Raw genomic sequence first — 17100 nt, 5'->3', positions numbered from 1 at the left:
CACTGACACATTAAATATTGGAATCTGGAAAAGATTGTAAACAACTCTGTAACTTCCACATTGGTCAACTAAATACCAATCTGGTCAACTTCTCCTTTTAGCATCAAATGAACATACTGGAATCCAAGCAAAGAAGGCAAAAATGTTAGCACTTGCCTTGGGAGCAGGAAAATAGTATTTGTAAATTAGAATTATTGATAAATTAATTATAAATTATTAATAAATATTTACTGAATGAATAAATGAATTACTAATAAATATCATAGAGTTTTTCAAGTATTTTGTTTTCACTTTCAAAAATTATATTTAAACTAAGAATACACTCAAATACTGTACCTTTCACTTAAGGTCTAAGTTAAATCAGCAACAGCATATTCAATACTAAACTATACATGAAAACATGCTTTTTAAACTGTTTATTCAAATTTTATCGGAACAGCTTATGTTGTTAAGACAGTGGTTCTGACGAATTTTATTATTATTTATACATTCTCCCACAGCAACAAATATACGTAAAATATTTATTAAGAAGATATCTTAGATATGTATAAAATATTTTGATATGCCAAGGATACTATACCGTTTATGATGAATGTTAAATTTTTGCAAGAAAATGGCTATTATCAACACTTAATTTCACTTCACTTTATAGCATGCTATCTTGCAACACTCGAGATTTCTATTCTTTATTTGTAAGCCAAAAGCTTCCAGAATATATGCTAGGGTGCTGAGCATTCTGGTTTTTAGGAAGAATCAAAGGTGCTATGTTTTAGTTTTGCTTATCTATGCTGGCTTTAGTATACTTCAAGTCTGAATTTTAATGTTTCATTATCATAGTTCTTCTGTGATAACTAGATAGAATAAGAATTTTCTATAAAACAAATGCTTAATAAAGCAATAAACCTGTTGAAGGAATAAATTAGCAGGCAGGTTATGCTTTTAGGATATCTACACTACACAAAAGGTATTGTAGCCACTCTACCTAGTGATTAGGTTTATATTGCAATGTGACTCATAAGACTCACTGTACTGAATAAAAATTTAGGCAATTAGTGATCTTATTTCGTAGGAAGAACTGCTTGCTATCGTATATTAACACAGATCTCGCTCAATTAAAATTGCTCACAGTCAGCAAAAATAATTTCTGCACTGTAATGAAATAATGAAATAATTATATGCAAGGGAGGACTTGTGATCTTTTTAATTATTCTATTCTTCATTTTTAAAAGGGTTATTTGAAAACGTACTCTTACAATTGATTGCTATAAATCAGTCAAATGCATTCTAAGGATCATAAATATTCTAACTTTTAAAAGACAAAGAAATGCTAAATATTCAATGGAATACTTCAATATTCAGAAAATTTAATCTGGGGGGAAAGGATAGACTGCTCTTTGGAAAATAAAAAAGTAAATTTGTTGTCCCGTGAAAAATGAAATATCTTGAATGTCAGTAACAGAAAGGGAATTAACAAGAGATCTTTTTATTGTTTTTTAAGGTCATTAGGCTGTGAATTCTATAATTATGGAAATTGTCAGTCCAGTTCTGTAAGAATGTTTGCTCCCATCCATAAGGTAGTGGAATGTTCAATCAGTCTCTCTCGTGGGAAAGTTAGGTCATAACTGTAAGTGTACCAGCAAAATTGAATTAAGCAAAGAGATTTCATTAGTATTTATAGCCAGAAGGCATCTGTAAAAGTACAGGGCAAAGAAGTTATGTGGAAGTCAAAGGAGAAAAAAAAAATGGGTTTCTAGTGACAAAGGCGAATCTGAAAGAGGTATAAGTGGATAATGAATAAGAGCTATTGAACACTACTGCAAAGAGGGAGTTGCAAAGATGGCAAATATTGATTTTCTTGTGTATGCCTTTGGACTACATATGTAATTGTTTGGATTTGCTGTCTTCATGGTACAACAATATTTGTTGTTGAAGGTTAAAAAGCATGATGTAAAATAAACTAAAAACTAGAAACATGTTGGAGAATTGTAATAATCCTCCACTCAGTATCTCATTAAGAGATTTCTGTATTTTCTTGCAAAAGAACACTTTTAATGAACAAAAATGTTCATATTTTTCAAACAGAACACAAGATCCTTATTATTAATTATGTCATTGAAAATTATTTGACTTGCAGCATCACTTTAAATTAAACTAGGTTCTCTACTTCCTTATTTTATTGAATGGATATTCTTAAACCATATATCTAATTTTGAAAGTACAGTTAAATTATACTTTATTTTTTCAGTATGATTACAATTAATCCAATTAAAGCTAAACTGATAATAAAAATCTGATGTTACCCCTTTAAAAGAAATAATTCCTATAATGTTTCCTTTTCACTGCTAAAACTCCAGAAAGAAAACTCTTGTATTTTAAAGTCTATATAAGCATATAAATTTAATAACAAATTGCAAACTCAAGGAATCAAATTAACAATCAAGCTGGTATGGTCATTAGATAAACAAAATACTTTTTTCTGCTGTTTTCAGAGGTTATTTTCCCTTTGAATATTCAAGTCTTAACAAAGAACATTAACTATCATAATGCTCTTTTTAAATAACAGATGCACTTGTTTCTTTTATCTGACTTTATTTGATTATTTATTAGGCTCCTGAATGATATTTATTAATATTACCTTGTTCTCCTTCCTACTTCAGGGAGTTTAGAAAACATAGCAAACTCTCCAGGTGGATTTTATTGTGCTTAAAACCACAATGACCACAAACTGAAAAAAAAAAGAAAAAAAAGTATGAGATGTTTGAGCATTAGAGGTGGACAGGGGTACAAATAAAGAACAGTATAATATATGGCAGAAGCCTATCATTTTACCAGTGCAGAAAATATTAGATAGGACAACTGCAGAGAAAAGAATTTCTGCAGCACAAACAAATTTCTGATTTTATTTCCAATGTCTCACTTTTAACGTTAGTAAATATTTAATAGCAAAGTAAAACAGAGTGACAACGTTGAGTCTATGTGAAATCCAAGACATTCTTTTTCCAGTGTTTTGGAAGCATGTAGGACACAAAGAAGATAATCCAGCAGTAATGGCAGCTCCTCTCCGAGGTAAGTACTTGTTAGGAACAAAACATAATTCAGTTGCACTCTTCTTTTCTGAAAAGGTTGCTTGTGGAATATCCATCATAAAGTCATTTCTGTTTCTTAAGAGCTATTAGTGCCTGGCCCCTTGGCTTCATTAAGACACTCTTTTTCAATACATTCTTTTATTTTAGACTTCATCCCACTTCTCAGCTACAACAAGGCACGTTGCAATTTCTCAGCTCCCGAGGGAGATGTTAGCCACGCCCCCCGATGACTGGCATGCAAGGACAAGGTAGCAAAGGAGAGAAAGGCGGATCTGTTGACATGAAGTCAAAAGCATTTCTTAAACCCCAGAGGTTAAAAGGGAGTTTGGCCAAGCCTCTGAGACAGAGTACTATATCATTCAGCTGACACTAACATTACCATGATCCCCATTAGGAGGGCATGGGTCTCCCACCCGTTAATCTCACCCAGTGTTCTGGGGGAGCTAAAGAAGCCAGAAGTTTTGAGAGTCCCTGCCACCAGACCCCAATGTTGCCTAAGCAAGCATTAAGAGATTATGGTAATAATAGGTTTGCTTACACCAAATAAAAGATTTCATTAATCAAGCCATATTGAGATAAACCTGTCACTGGACAGAGGCGACCAGAAATCAAATGCTGTGAAAGTCCTGACAGATTGTTAAATAGAAACCCTTTAAAACAGAATTTAATTTACTGTGATATTATAGATATTTATGCATCAATAGGCAAGTGCAGATTGAGTTCAGAGGTCGGCTCTGGTACTTGAAAAATAAAAGCACAGGATGAAACAAAAGGTGACAGTTACCTTTGTCTGAATTAGGGTTCATTAGACTAAATGGAAAGGTTCTAACTGATTCATGTAGGGAACTGAAGCACAGCATGGGATGTGGTGTGCAATATTGGATAACAGGCAAATCCAATTAAAGGATCTTCGTTCTGTTAAAGACTTGTCTACAAAAACAAAAACCAAAAAAAAACCCCAAGGGCCAGCCAGAGAACAGCCCAGGTGGTTGTTTGTAGTGGCCCTCTTTCACACTGCAGTAGGAGAATATATTTCCTTCATGGCATCATGGTTAGAAGTGCTAGATTTGGGAGTCAGATAGTCCTGAGTTCAAATCACAGCTCGCTACTTACCAACTGTATGACTTTTGGCAAATGACCTCACTTGCGCCTCAGTACCCTGATCAGTAAAACAGAGGTATTACCAACACTAACTTCATAGAGCTGTTGTAAGGATTGGAAGAAAGTTTGCAAAGCACTTAGCACAGTGGCTAGCAGTGCTTAACAAACCATAGTTATTAATTCTTCCTTTTCCTTCTCTTTTCGTTCTCGCCTTCTTCACTTCTTCCAGTCCCTTTCTTTTTGTCTTTTGCCCCTCGTCCTTTTCTCTTTTACCCCCGCCTGCTCCACAGCACCAGTTACCAGCACCACCAGGACCTCCAGGCATTGTGCAGCCTCCTGGGATCCAAGGGACTGCTGACCTCTGGTCTGCAGGCAGAGTTCAAAATGAAGTCATGAAAGGTCTGTTCATTCATACTGCTTCATTCATGAAAGACTGTTGGAAGTTCCCTTGGCTCTACAATGTCTGAAACTTGCTTGTTCAAACTAAAAGAATTAAGTTCCAGATTCTACCAAATTGATCCACAGGTGCAATCTTTCCTTCCAGTCCAATCAGCACTTTGCCACAAATTCCTTACTGACCAGTAGCTAAAATAATTGTGACAAATCACTAAGGAGATTTGTTTAATGAATTTTTTCAGAGTCCCACACCCTAAATGTTTTATTCTTACGGTTTTACATTATGTAGTTCAGTCTCCTAATTCATGTTTCCAACACTTCTATACTTCCTGGGTTTTGTTTTGCATTTTACTGTTTCTTTTTCTTAGTGTCTCTGTTTCATTCTATTTATCCTGGTTGAAAGAAAAAGGAAGTTCTTTTTTTTAAAAATTAATTAATTATTTTAGTTTTGGCTGTGTTGGGTCTTCGTTTCTGTGCAAGGGCTTTCTCTAGTTGAGGTGAGCAGGGGCCACTCTTCACCGCGGTGCGCGGGCCTCTCACTGTCGCGGCCTCTCTTGTTGCGGAGCACAGGCTCCTGACACGCAGGCTCAGTAGTTGTGGCTCACGGGCCCAGTTGCTCCGCAGCATGTGGGATCTTCCCAGACCAAGGCTCGAACCCGTGTCCCCTGCACTGGCAGGCAGATTCTCAACCACTGCGCCACCAGGGAAGCCCAAAAGGAAGTTCTTTTTATTTAGTTTTTTGGAAGTTCTTTTTAAAAAGAGGTTTGAATAATATCTCAGTGAATGAATGTGGTGGAAAGGGTCTCTGTAGAAAAACAGAGACCTTATCAATACATGAAAGTTAATAGGCAGGCAGCATACAGTCTTGTTATTACCCCTTGTGTCTAGAAAACAGCCAAGATGGATTCAAAATGCTACAAAGCAGCTGTGCAACTTTGAGAAAGTCATTTGTCGTCCCATGCTGACTTAGGTTCTCCTCCTCTATATGCTGCATGTTTTCTGTGAATACCTGTATCAGAACTCTTCCCCCACTACTGAAATTACTCGCCCTGCCACTAACCTATAAACCATTCATGGGCAGAGATATCTTGTTTATCTATGTATTCTCTGGCTAGCAGTGGTGTCCTTGACAAACATTTGCTGAATTGATCAAAAATATTCATATCTAGGCCTGAGTTAAATGATCCATTGAAACCCTCTCCAAGTTGATTAACTGAAGATGGCATAATTAACCTGTGTGTAAAGATAAAATGACTCAGACCACTTGAGATGATTTAATATTAAAACAATAGCTTTCCAATGTAAATGTCCATTGATAGATGAATGGATAAAGAAGATGAAGAATATATATATATATATACACATATACACAAAATGGAATACTACTCAGCCATAAAAACAATGAAGTAATGCCATTGCAGCAACATGGATGAACACAGAGATTATCATACTAAGTGAAGTAAGTCAGAGAAAGACAAATATCATATGATGTTACATGTATGTGGAATCTTAAAAATGATACAAATGAGGAACTTCCCTTGTGGTCCAGTGGGTAAGACTACACGCTACCAACGCAGGGGGCCCAGGTTTGATCTCTGGTTGGGGAACGAGATCCCGCATGCGTGCCACAACTAAGAAGCCTGCATGCTGCAACTAAGAGTCCACATGCTGCAACTGAGAAGTCCGCATGCCCTAACTAAAGATCCCGTGTGCCGCAACTAAGACCCAGCACACCAAAATAAATAAATAATAAATAAATATATTTTTAATGATACAAATGAACTTATTTGCAAAACAGAAATAGGCTCAGACATAGAAAACAAACTTATGGTTACCAAAGGGGAAGGTGGGGGAGGGATAACTTAGGAATTCAGGATTGACAGAAACACACTACTATATATTAAATAGATAAGGGCTTCCCTGGTGGTGCAGTGGTTGAGAGTCCGCCTGCCGATGCAGGGGACATAGGTTCATGCCCCGGTCCGGGAGGATCCCACATGCCGTGGAGCGGCTAGGCCCGTGACCCATGGCCGCCGAGCCTGCGCGTCCGGAGCCTGTGCTCCACAACGGGAGAGGCCACAACAGTGAGAGGCCCGCGTACCGCAAAAAAAAAAAAAAGATAAAAAGGACCTACTGTATACCACAGGGAACTATATTTAATATCTTGTAATAACCTATAATGGAAAAGAATCTGAAGAATATATACACGTGTATAACTGAATCACTTTGCTGTACACCTGAAACATTGTAAGTCAACTATACTTCAATCCAAAACAAAACAAAAACAAGGAAACACAATAGCGCTCAGTAAACTTCTCCTTAAATGGAAGTTTCCTCAAACATACCTCTCTCTTTTGAATTTGTTGGTGTCATTTTGGACTTAGTCTTTACTTAGTATTTTAATAGAGCAATATTTTAAAGAGAAGTGAAAAAAGAAAAGTATGTTTCAATTCTTAGCTACCACCACTCCCTCCAATAACTACATCATTTAATTGTTCTTCAGTTTCCTGTTTAAAATGAAAATACTGAAGATAGGCCAAGTATTCATATAGTTTTTGTTTCTAAGTCAAATAAAAACATCTCATCTCATAATAAAAATATCTACATCTATTGTTATTATGATTACCTTTAAATTGAGAATGTTCAACTTCTGTCTTGTAAATTATATTAGTTATCTATTGCTGTGTAACAAACTATCCCCCAAATTTAGCAGCTTAAAACAACAAGCATTTATTATCCCACATGGTTTCTGGAATCAGGAATCTGAGTGTGGCTCAGGTGGGTGCTTCTGGTTCAGGGTCTCTTGTTAGGTTGCAGTCAAGCAATCAGCTGGTGCTACAGTCATCTGAAGGGTTGACCAGAGCTGAAACATCCTTCAAAGACGGCTCACTCACATAGGGATTGGCAGAAGACCTCAACCAGTTCCTCACTGGTTTTTGATAGAAAGCCTCGGTTCCATGCCACATGGACCTCTTATAGGGCTGTCCTAGCATCCTCATAACTAGCAGCTGGCTTCCCCAGAGTGAGGGATACAAGAGGTACAGGGCAGAAGCCACAATGTCTTCTATGAGGTAGCCTCAAAAGTGATATAACATTATGTCTGCCGTATTCTGATGGTCACACAGACAAACTCTGATGCAACACGGGAGGGGACTATACAAGACCATGACTGCCAGGAGGTAAGGGATCATTGGGGACCATCTTGGAGCCTGGCTACCACAGCAATAAAAATGAATATCCACACCAATGGAGCGGGGAAGAAATGATTCTTAGTTGTTCAGAAGATGGAAAGCCAGAGTCCAAATGACTTCCTCAGAACTGAGATTAAACTCTACTAAACCACCTCAAATAATAAAGTAAGTAAGTGGATGAACTTGGGGTTCTGACTCCTTATTCAGGTTTAAACTTCTCCATCAAAACAACTCACCAAAAACATATTCATTTCCCCAACTTCACCTACAACTGCAGCACTTGAGGTTGGGGGAAAATCACATTTCTCCTACACAATAAGCAACATCAATAACCAAGACATAAAAATGAACCCCACCCATGGATATAGAAGTTAACAGACACAGACTGGATATTCAGTGGACAGCACTTAATTTTTATACCAGCTCTTTTCCACATCTTAGCTAGTTACACAAGGATCATATGAAACTAGATTGATTCTCAGCTGAAGAGTACAAAAGTCTGAAACCTGTGGATTTGACAAATCCTCCTCCAACAAACAATAAATCTCCCTCTCCCCCAAAAGATAATTTTCCCTATACCCTACTTCCTATATCCTGCCAGGTAAAAGGAAAACTGGGAATTGAGACCTGAGTTCTAGCTCCAGCTCTATTATTAACTTGCTGTGTGATCTCTAGCAAGTCACTTGACATCTCTGCTCTTCAACTTTAAAGAGGCAGAAGTGGATCAGAAAAACTCTTCCAGGGGCTTCCCTGGTGGCGCAGTGGTTGAGAGTCCACCTGCCGATGCAGGGGACACGGGTTCGTGCCCCGGTCTGGGAAGATCCCACATGCCGCGGAGCGGCTGGGCCCGTGAGCCATGGCCGCTGAGCCTGCGCGTCCGGAGCCTGTGCTCCACAACGGGAGAGGCCACAGCAGTGAGAGGCCCGTGTACCGCAAAAAAAAAAAGAAAAGGAAGAAAAAAAAAAAAAAAAAACTCTTCCAGGGCTAAAATAAATCCTATAATTCTGATTCATTTGTGCTTTCAGATGAACCCAGCTTGCTTATCCTTATCTACTGTCATTTGTGACTCTAACTGCATTGATTTCTTACTACATTGTGTCAGGAAGCAACAGGACAAAGGCCATATCGGAATTTATGTTAGGGCTTTATCCACCCTACCCCTTCACAAAAATACTGCTGGAAAATGCTCTCTGATATTCACTGTGGGAAGCTCAGCAGAAATGAAAATACTCAGCCAGTAAGGTAAAACTATTCTGTGACCAATGGAACCAAATTGGAGATAAATTTAGGTACGTGGCTATAAAAACCAATTTTAAAAAAATGGTTTTAACAAAAATTAACGATTGCTTGTAGACAGATACAGGAAGATGTCTTTCCCCAAAGGATTCACTCTTCACAAAGTTTGGCAGCTTGATGAAAGGCAGAGGAGTATGATTCCATGGCAGTAGAGGAAATGATACCCTCATCAGCTGGCAACCAATTTTCCTCAGAGGAGGTACTGACACAGCTAAGTCAGGCCAAAAGTTATGCATGTCCCTGAATTCCCATGGGAAAAGAGTGCAGTGCAAAGAAAGAAGTCTCATCTATTGATCTTAGACAAGTCTGAAATAGAAAGGGAAGCCCTTTAACAATTTCCAAAGAAAGAATGGGAAAGAAGTAAGAAAATGAGGGAAAGAATAAAAGTAAGAAAAAGAAAGGGTCGAGAAAGAAAAGGACAGGAAAATGCATGAATGAAAGAAAAGAGAGCAAAAGAGGGGAAAACCTGTCCAGGACTAGACACTCATCAAGGGAGCCCTGATTGTCTTGTTCAATAAGGACCCTCTACCACCTACCAAAGTGCCTGGTATAGAACAGGTGCTCAGTAGATGCTGAATAAGTGAAAGAACGAGGATAAAGCAACAAACAAAGAACAGTTTGGAAAAAGGCAGGATATTCATTGGCTTCCAGCTGTGTACTGACTCCAGCCAAAAATCTCACAGCTGAACAATAGATGTGAGCAAATGAGAGAAGGTAAATGGATCAGTACAAATCTATTATCCCTCTGGAAAAAAAAGAATGAAAACACACGTCCTACTGCTACACACTTTGTCACTCTTTCAATTCTTCTTCTGTATTTTAATAATCTGTATCAGGTAAGCACCTCTTAAATATTTTAGGATCTCATGTTTAAAAAAAGAAAAAAATAACATTTTTTATTTGTATACCAGTTCAAAAAAGTTTAATGGTTCCAAAAGAAAAGCGTTTTACTTGGACATAGACACCATACAATCCTCTATGTCTTTCTTAGGGCTCTATCAATATTTCAGTATTAAAATAAAATTGTCAAGAAAAAGCAACTGAGTGAAACAAAGAGCATTTAAATGTTTTCTAGGATTTTTATCCTTCTGCAGAGTAAGGTATCTGTTTACAAATTTGGTTCTTTTGGTTAAATACAGACACAAGATCAAATTACACTGCAGTTTGAATCATCAGTTCATTCCCTTCCACAGATTATTTTAGATCTTGTTCTAACACAACTAACCCTTCAGGACCAGTCAGATTGCCATGGTAATTGCTCAGTGACCACAGTTGTTGCAACTTTGACACAGGAGTGACCACGGTTCTAGGTCAGCTTTCACTTCACTGAGAAATGAAGACACATTAACAAAAGTGAGACCACACACACACACACACACACACACACACACACACACACACAGAATCAGAAACACAATATCTGTTACAGAGAGAAAATAGAAAGAATGGCATCCATTTCAAGATCTCATAAAAACTCAGATTAAAAACATTATTTTTTTTTTCTTCCATCATTCCTCTCTTTTAAGAACATGGAAAAGGTCACTTCCACACAGCATTTTAATCAGATATGCCTTTCTTTTCAATGAATTATATTCCTAAGTGGAAATAAACCAGATAGCCTGTTAATAACCTATGCAATGTTTTTCAAAGTGCATATTTTGTGGAAAATAAATATTTTAGAACAAGACTGAGAGATTAATTTTTTCTCAATAAAATGAATTTCAAATTATCTAGTTTTATGTCAGCTTAATGTAAATATTTTAATAAAGTATAAACACGTTTATAATATAAGCCACCTTATGATGAATTGAAATGCATCTGTAAAATGAAAAAAATATACATACCAAATGAATCAGGCATCAAATATCAATAAAGACTCTTCCCTGACCACCCACATGCTAAGTAGAGTAGGATAAAAATGAGGTGAGACACTCAGGATATATAATACAAAATCATATATATTCAAGCAGTAAGTTTTGTATGTTCACATTTTAATGGTGGGAGTATGGTTTATTAAGCTGTGCCTTAGTACAGGCGCTGGGGCTTGCCCATGGCACTCTTAATGTACAAAGTCCCGCCATTCCGCCAATTTTTCTTGAGCAATGACACCAGGAAGTTGACAGCTAAGTGGATGTTGTACACAAGCTCATCATCTGTCATCTTCACGTGGCCAACAGCCACTGCCAGACACAGCACTTCTTCATCTGGAACTTGATCGTGTACTTCACTTCATCAACTTTGGCCATCATGTTCTCATTGTGGGTCAGCAAGGAAGGGAACTTGCCAGCCTTATTCAGATCTGGGCCCAGATTCATGGGATCTGCTTGATCAGAAATTCTGAAGCCAAAAAGGCATCATACTTCTTGGCCAGCTTCTTGACCAGTTTCTTATTCTTGTTGAGTTTCTTCAGAGCCTCTATGTCCATGTGGTGGATATCCACAGCCTTGGCCTCATCACAATGCTGCTGGTCCCCCAGAACCCATATGGAGAACTTGGGGAGGGGAGTGGACTTAAGCCTGACAGTGCCCGAGAAGTGTTTGTCCTTCTGAGGGTCATAGCTCTTCAGGCTGATCTGAAGCTCCACCGTCTCCAAAAACATCTGGCGCTTGCGCTGGTTACTGTGCAGGACTTCCCGTGCTGCTTCCATAGAGGGTGTCTCGGGAGACTTTGCAGTTCATAGTGCCTCGTGCCACAATAACCGGAAAAGAGGGAGGGAGCAAACTTTTTTTTTTTTTTTTTTTTTTTTTTCAGTACGCGGGCCTGTCACTGCTGTGGCCTCTCCCGTTGCGGAGCACAGGCTCCAGACGCGCAGGCTCAGCGGCCATGGCTCATGGGCCCAGCCGCTCTACTGCATGTGGGATCTTCCCGGACTGGGGCATGAACCCGTGTCCCCTGCATCGGCAGGTGGACTCTCAACCACTGCGCCACCAGGGAAGCCCGGGAGCAAACTTTTAAATGAAGCAACATTACATCCTAAGAGGAAGCCAAAATATTAATTTTTAAATTCATTTGAGTAATTTTCCTTATGTGGATTTGCATTCTTATCTAGGGCTTCTCAATCAGTATTAATTAAAAATTGTAATAACTAACATTTATTGAGCACTTACATATCAGGCACTAACCTTAGCACTTTATATATATTATCTCATTTAATTCTAAAAATGCTCTTAAGTAAATAAATTACTTTCCCCACATTAATGGTGAGGAAACTGAGACTTCTGATAATACAATGATCTAAGATATCCAAAATTAACCATCCAGTACAAAGACATAGAAATGCTAGAAAAAATAAAATAAACATTATTTTTAAAGTATGACTGAGAAGGAAGGAAGGGAGGGAGGAAAAACTCCATCCATCCTAGGTGCCCAAAATGAAGAGGTAAGGTAGGGTGGAGCTTTAATTGCCTTGGAGAAAACTTGGTCCCAGTAACCTAAAAAGAAATGAGGATTTGGGTGTACATGAGGAGCTAAGAATCCTTAGATAAAGCCAAGACCCTCAAATGGCAGCTCTTTCTGGTAAGAGATGAACTAGAAAGGAAATATGTTTACCAGGACAAGGTGAGAAAGGAGCTTGTCTATCTCTTTTCAGCTTTAAGTTGGAGGAAAAACCCTTCCCCCTAAATTCAAAATTTCAGGCCTGTGCCTCTCATAAACTTGGGGATAAAATGAATATAATATGCATGATTTAGGAAGCCTCAAATTGAGAAGTTAACACAATGACTGAGCTATGATTGGTGATCTCTCTGAAGCAACTGTAGAAGCAAAAGCAAAAAAAGCCTCAATAAAGGTAATCTCACAACAAAATATGTGAGAAAACAATCCACATTGAGCAAGAGTCCACATCCAAGAACTTGAAATAAAACATTATGAAAGAGAATATGGAAAAAGGAATAAAGCCATCAAAAAGAAGGTACTATGAAAAAGAATAAATTGATTAAGGAGGAAAATAAAACTATACAACTTTTTTGTTAAATGTTAGTACTTTCAGAAATAAAAAATTAAACTCTTTAAAGTGAAAACTCAAGAAAAGGGTTGAATGAAAGATTAAACCAGTTGAATAAAAGAATTAATGAACTGGAAGACAGATCTGAGGAATGAAGCACAAAAAGCTAAAAACTGGGAAAATGTAAAGAGACATGGAATATAAAATAAAAAACTCCAACATATCTCTGATGAGAGTTCCATAAGAAGGGAGAGGGTAGAATAGGAGAAAGGCAATATTCAAGAGATTATGGCTACTGAAATAGTGCAACCACTTTGGAAAACAGTTTGGCAATTCTTCAGAAAGTTAAACATAGTGTGTTTTGTGTCTGCACAAAAACTTGTACATGGATATCCATAGCAGTATTATTCACTATAGCCAAAAAGTGGAAACAACTCAAATGCCATCAACTGATGAATGAACAAAATGTGTTATATCCATACATGGGAATATTATTTTTCCACAAAAAGGAATGAAGTTCTGATACATGTTATAACATGGATGAACATTTAAAACATTATACAAAATGAAAGAAGCCAGACACAAAATGCCACATACTATATGATTACAATTATAAGGAATGTCTAGAATAGGCACATAGACAAGTCCACAGGGACAAAAAGTAAATTACCAGATGCCAGGGCTGGAGAGAGAAAGGAATGGAGAGTGATTGCTAATGGATATGGGGTTTCACTTCCAGGCAATAAAAATGTTCTGGAATTAGAAAGTGATGATGGTTGCACAACTTTGTGAACATACTAAAAATCACTGAATTGTATATACATTTTAAAGGGTGAATTTTATGGTATGTGAATTATATCTCAATTCTTTAATAACTTTAAAAATACAGTAGACAAGATTTTTTCAGAATTGATGCACTCAAGACACAATGAGTCTCAAACAGGATAAGTGAAATTAAAGACACAATTAGCAGAGTGTAAGAAACCACAGAACACCAAAGATAAACAGAAATATCTTCAGAATAGCCAGAAAGAAACATAAGTTATTCACAAAGGAAAAATAACTAAGCTGAAAACAGACTTCTCAGCAGCATAAAGAGAAGCCAGAAGAAATTGAATAATATATTCAAAAGATCAAGGAAAAATATCTGTGAATGCAGAATTCTATAATCAGCTAAATTATGATTTTTAAATGAGAACATAGTAGAGATATTATCATTAGACAAAGACTTTGACAATATATTTCAAATAAATCCTCATTTAAAGAATTATTTAATACATATTACAAAAAAGAAGAAAAATCAAACCCAAAACTTTAAGAGAAATTCAAAAAAACAATGAGGGACAAAGAAACTGGTAAATATGTGGGTAACAGTGAAGAGGAATTGATGATACAAAACAAAAATAATACTGCTAATTTACAATCAAAGTGGAACAAAAAGTACATCACAATCACATGTGCAATGGAAGAGAATGACTAAAAGTGTTCTATGGTCCCTTTATTATTTGAAAGGGAGTTAGACATATTGATTAATATTGACATTATTAAGCCAAATATGCATGTTTAAAGTATACATGTGTGTCAAAATGAGGAAAAATCAATCAACCAAAACCAACCCAGAACTAATATAGATGTTAGAATTATTAGATAAGAACATTAAAAGAGTTATTATAACTGCATTTCATATATTCAAAAGGCTAGAGAAAATGTTAAACATGTTAAGTAGAGACATTAAAGGTACTAAAAAAAACAAATCAAACTTCTAGAGATTAAAAACTGCAATATCTGAAATGAAAATTGTATTGGATGAGATTAACATCAGATTAGGCATTGCTGAAGAAATCACCAGTGAACTTGAAGACACAGCAATAGAAATTATTCAACAGTAAACACAGAAAAAATACTTGAAAGAAAGAGAGAGAGTGAGAGAGACGGAAGGAAGGAAAGAAGGAAGGAAATAATATCAATAAGTTGTGTAACAACTTCAAGTGACCTAGTATATTTGTAACTGGAATCTCTAAAAAAGGGAGCGATAGAAAAAATATTTGAAGAAATACTGGCTAAAAAATTTCCAGATTTGATGAAAACTATAAACCCACAAATCCAAGAACTTCAACAAACCCTAAGCATATAAATATAAAGTACACCGAGGCAGATTATAATAAATTACTCAAAATCAGTGATAAAGAGAAAATCTTAAAAGCAGCTAGAGAAAAAAGTCACATTACTCAGAGGATGAGGATAAAATAACTGCAGATTTACTCATCAGAGCAAATGTAATCAAGAAGCCAGCAGAAAAACATCTATAAAGTACTGAAAGAAAAAACTATCGAACTACTATCCTATAAACAGGGAAAATATCTTTCAGAAATGAAGGTGAACATTCATAATAGCCAAAAGGTGGAAACAATCCAAATGTCCACCAATGGATGAATAAATAAACAAGGTATAGTGTATCCATACAATGGAATATTACTCTGCCATAAAAAGAAATAACGTACTGATACATACTGCATTATAGAAGAACCCTGAAAATATTATGCTAAGTGAAAAAAGCCAGTTACAAAAGACTACATGCTACATGATCCCATTCATATTAAAGTCTAGAATAAGGAAATCTATAGAGACAGAAAAGTGTTGTGGTTACTTAGGGCTTGGGGAGGGGGGAAACAGAGGGCTGGAGAGTGACAGCTAAGGAATACCAGTTTTGGTGAGTCCCTGGTGGTCTAGTGGTTAGGCTTCTGGGCTTTCACTGCCATGGCCCAGGTTCAGTCCCTGGTCAGGGAACTGAGATTCCACAAGCTGTGTAGTGCAGCCAAAAAAGGAAAAAAAAAAAAGAATATCAGGGCTCTTCAGGTGATGAAAATATTCTAAAATTGACTGTGGTAATAGTTGCACATAATTGTGAAGATACTAAAAACTGTTGAACCGTACACTTTTTTTTTTTTAAGATTTAATTTTATTTATTTTTGGCTGCATTGGGTCTTCATTGCTGTGCACAGGTTTTTCTCTAGTTGCAGTGAGCAGGGGCTATTCTTCATTGTGGTGCATGGGCTTCTCATTGCAGTGGCTTCTCTTGTTGCAGAGCACAGGCTCTAGGTGCATGGGCTTCAGTAGTTGCAGCACGTGGGCTCAGTAGTTGTGGCTTGCGGGCTCTAGAGCACAGGCTCAGTAGTTGTGGCACACAGGCTTAGTTGCTCCACAGCGTGTGGGATCTTCCCAGACCAGGGATCGAACCCATGTCCCCTGCATTGGCAGGCAGATTCTTAACCACTGTGCTACCAGGGAAGTCCTGAATTTACACTTTAAATGCATGAATTATGTATGTGAATCATACCTCAAAAAAGCTTTTTAAAAATGAAGGTGAAATAAGGACTATTTCAAACATAGAAAATCTGAAAGAATTCATCACGAGCAGATTTGCACCACAAGAAATGTTAAAGAAATGTCCTTTAGGGAAAAGGAAAATCATACTAGATAGAAATATGGACCTACTCAACAGATAAATAAAGAGCATCAGAAATGATAACTATGTGAGTAAATATACGTTTTTTTTCTTATTTAAATCCCATTAAAATATAAATAAAAATAGTAACAATGTGGTATGGGGTGTATAACATGTAAAAGTGAAATGTATGACATCAGCACAAAGGCTGGGAGGGGAGCAATGGAAATATACTAATATACAAATATAAGGTGCTTATACTAAATATGAGTGTAACTTGAAATAAACTGTTATAAATTAAAGATGAACACTATACCTTCTAAATCAAACACTAAAATAAAGAGGAAATTATAACTAATAAGATAATTCTAAAAATTTAACCATAAAAACACCAATCCAAAAGAAGGCAGCAAAGGGGGAAAAGGAGAACAAAGAAAGATCAAACAAGTAGCAAGCTGGTAGATTTAAACCTAATCATTATAAATAATCACATTAAATGTAAATGGTATAAAAACTCCCAGTTAAAAGGTGTAGGTTACCAAATTGGGTAAAAAAGCAAACCCAACTATATGCTGCCTACAAAAAACCCATTTTGAATATAAAGATATAAATAGGTTAAAAGTACAAGAATAGGAAAAGTTA

General features: G+C 36.7%; 1 pseudogene; it reads right to left on the bottom strand.

The window, feature by feature from the left end:
* Positions 1-11095: 11095 nt before the first annotated feature.
* Positions 11096-11748, bottom strand: LOC101337693 (large ribosomal subunit protein uL1 pseudogene; annotated as a pseudogene).
* Positions 11749-17100: the final 5352 nt, after the last annotated feature.

The sequence above is a fragment of the Tursiops truncatus genome, chromosome 1 (genome assembly GCF_011762595.2).
Source record: "Tursiops truncatus isolate mTurTru1 chromosome 1, mTurTru1.mat.Y, whole genome shotgun sequence".
Taxonomy (NCBI): Eukaryota; Metazoa; Chordata; class Mammalia; order Artiodactyla; family Delphinidae; genus Tursiops; species Tursiops truncatus.
This window is presented reverse-complemented; position numbering and strand designations above follow the sequence as displayed.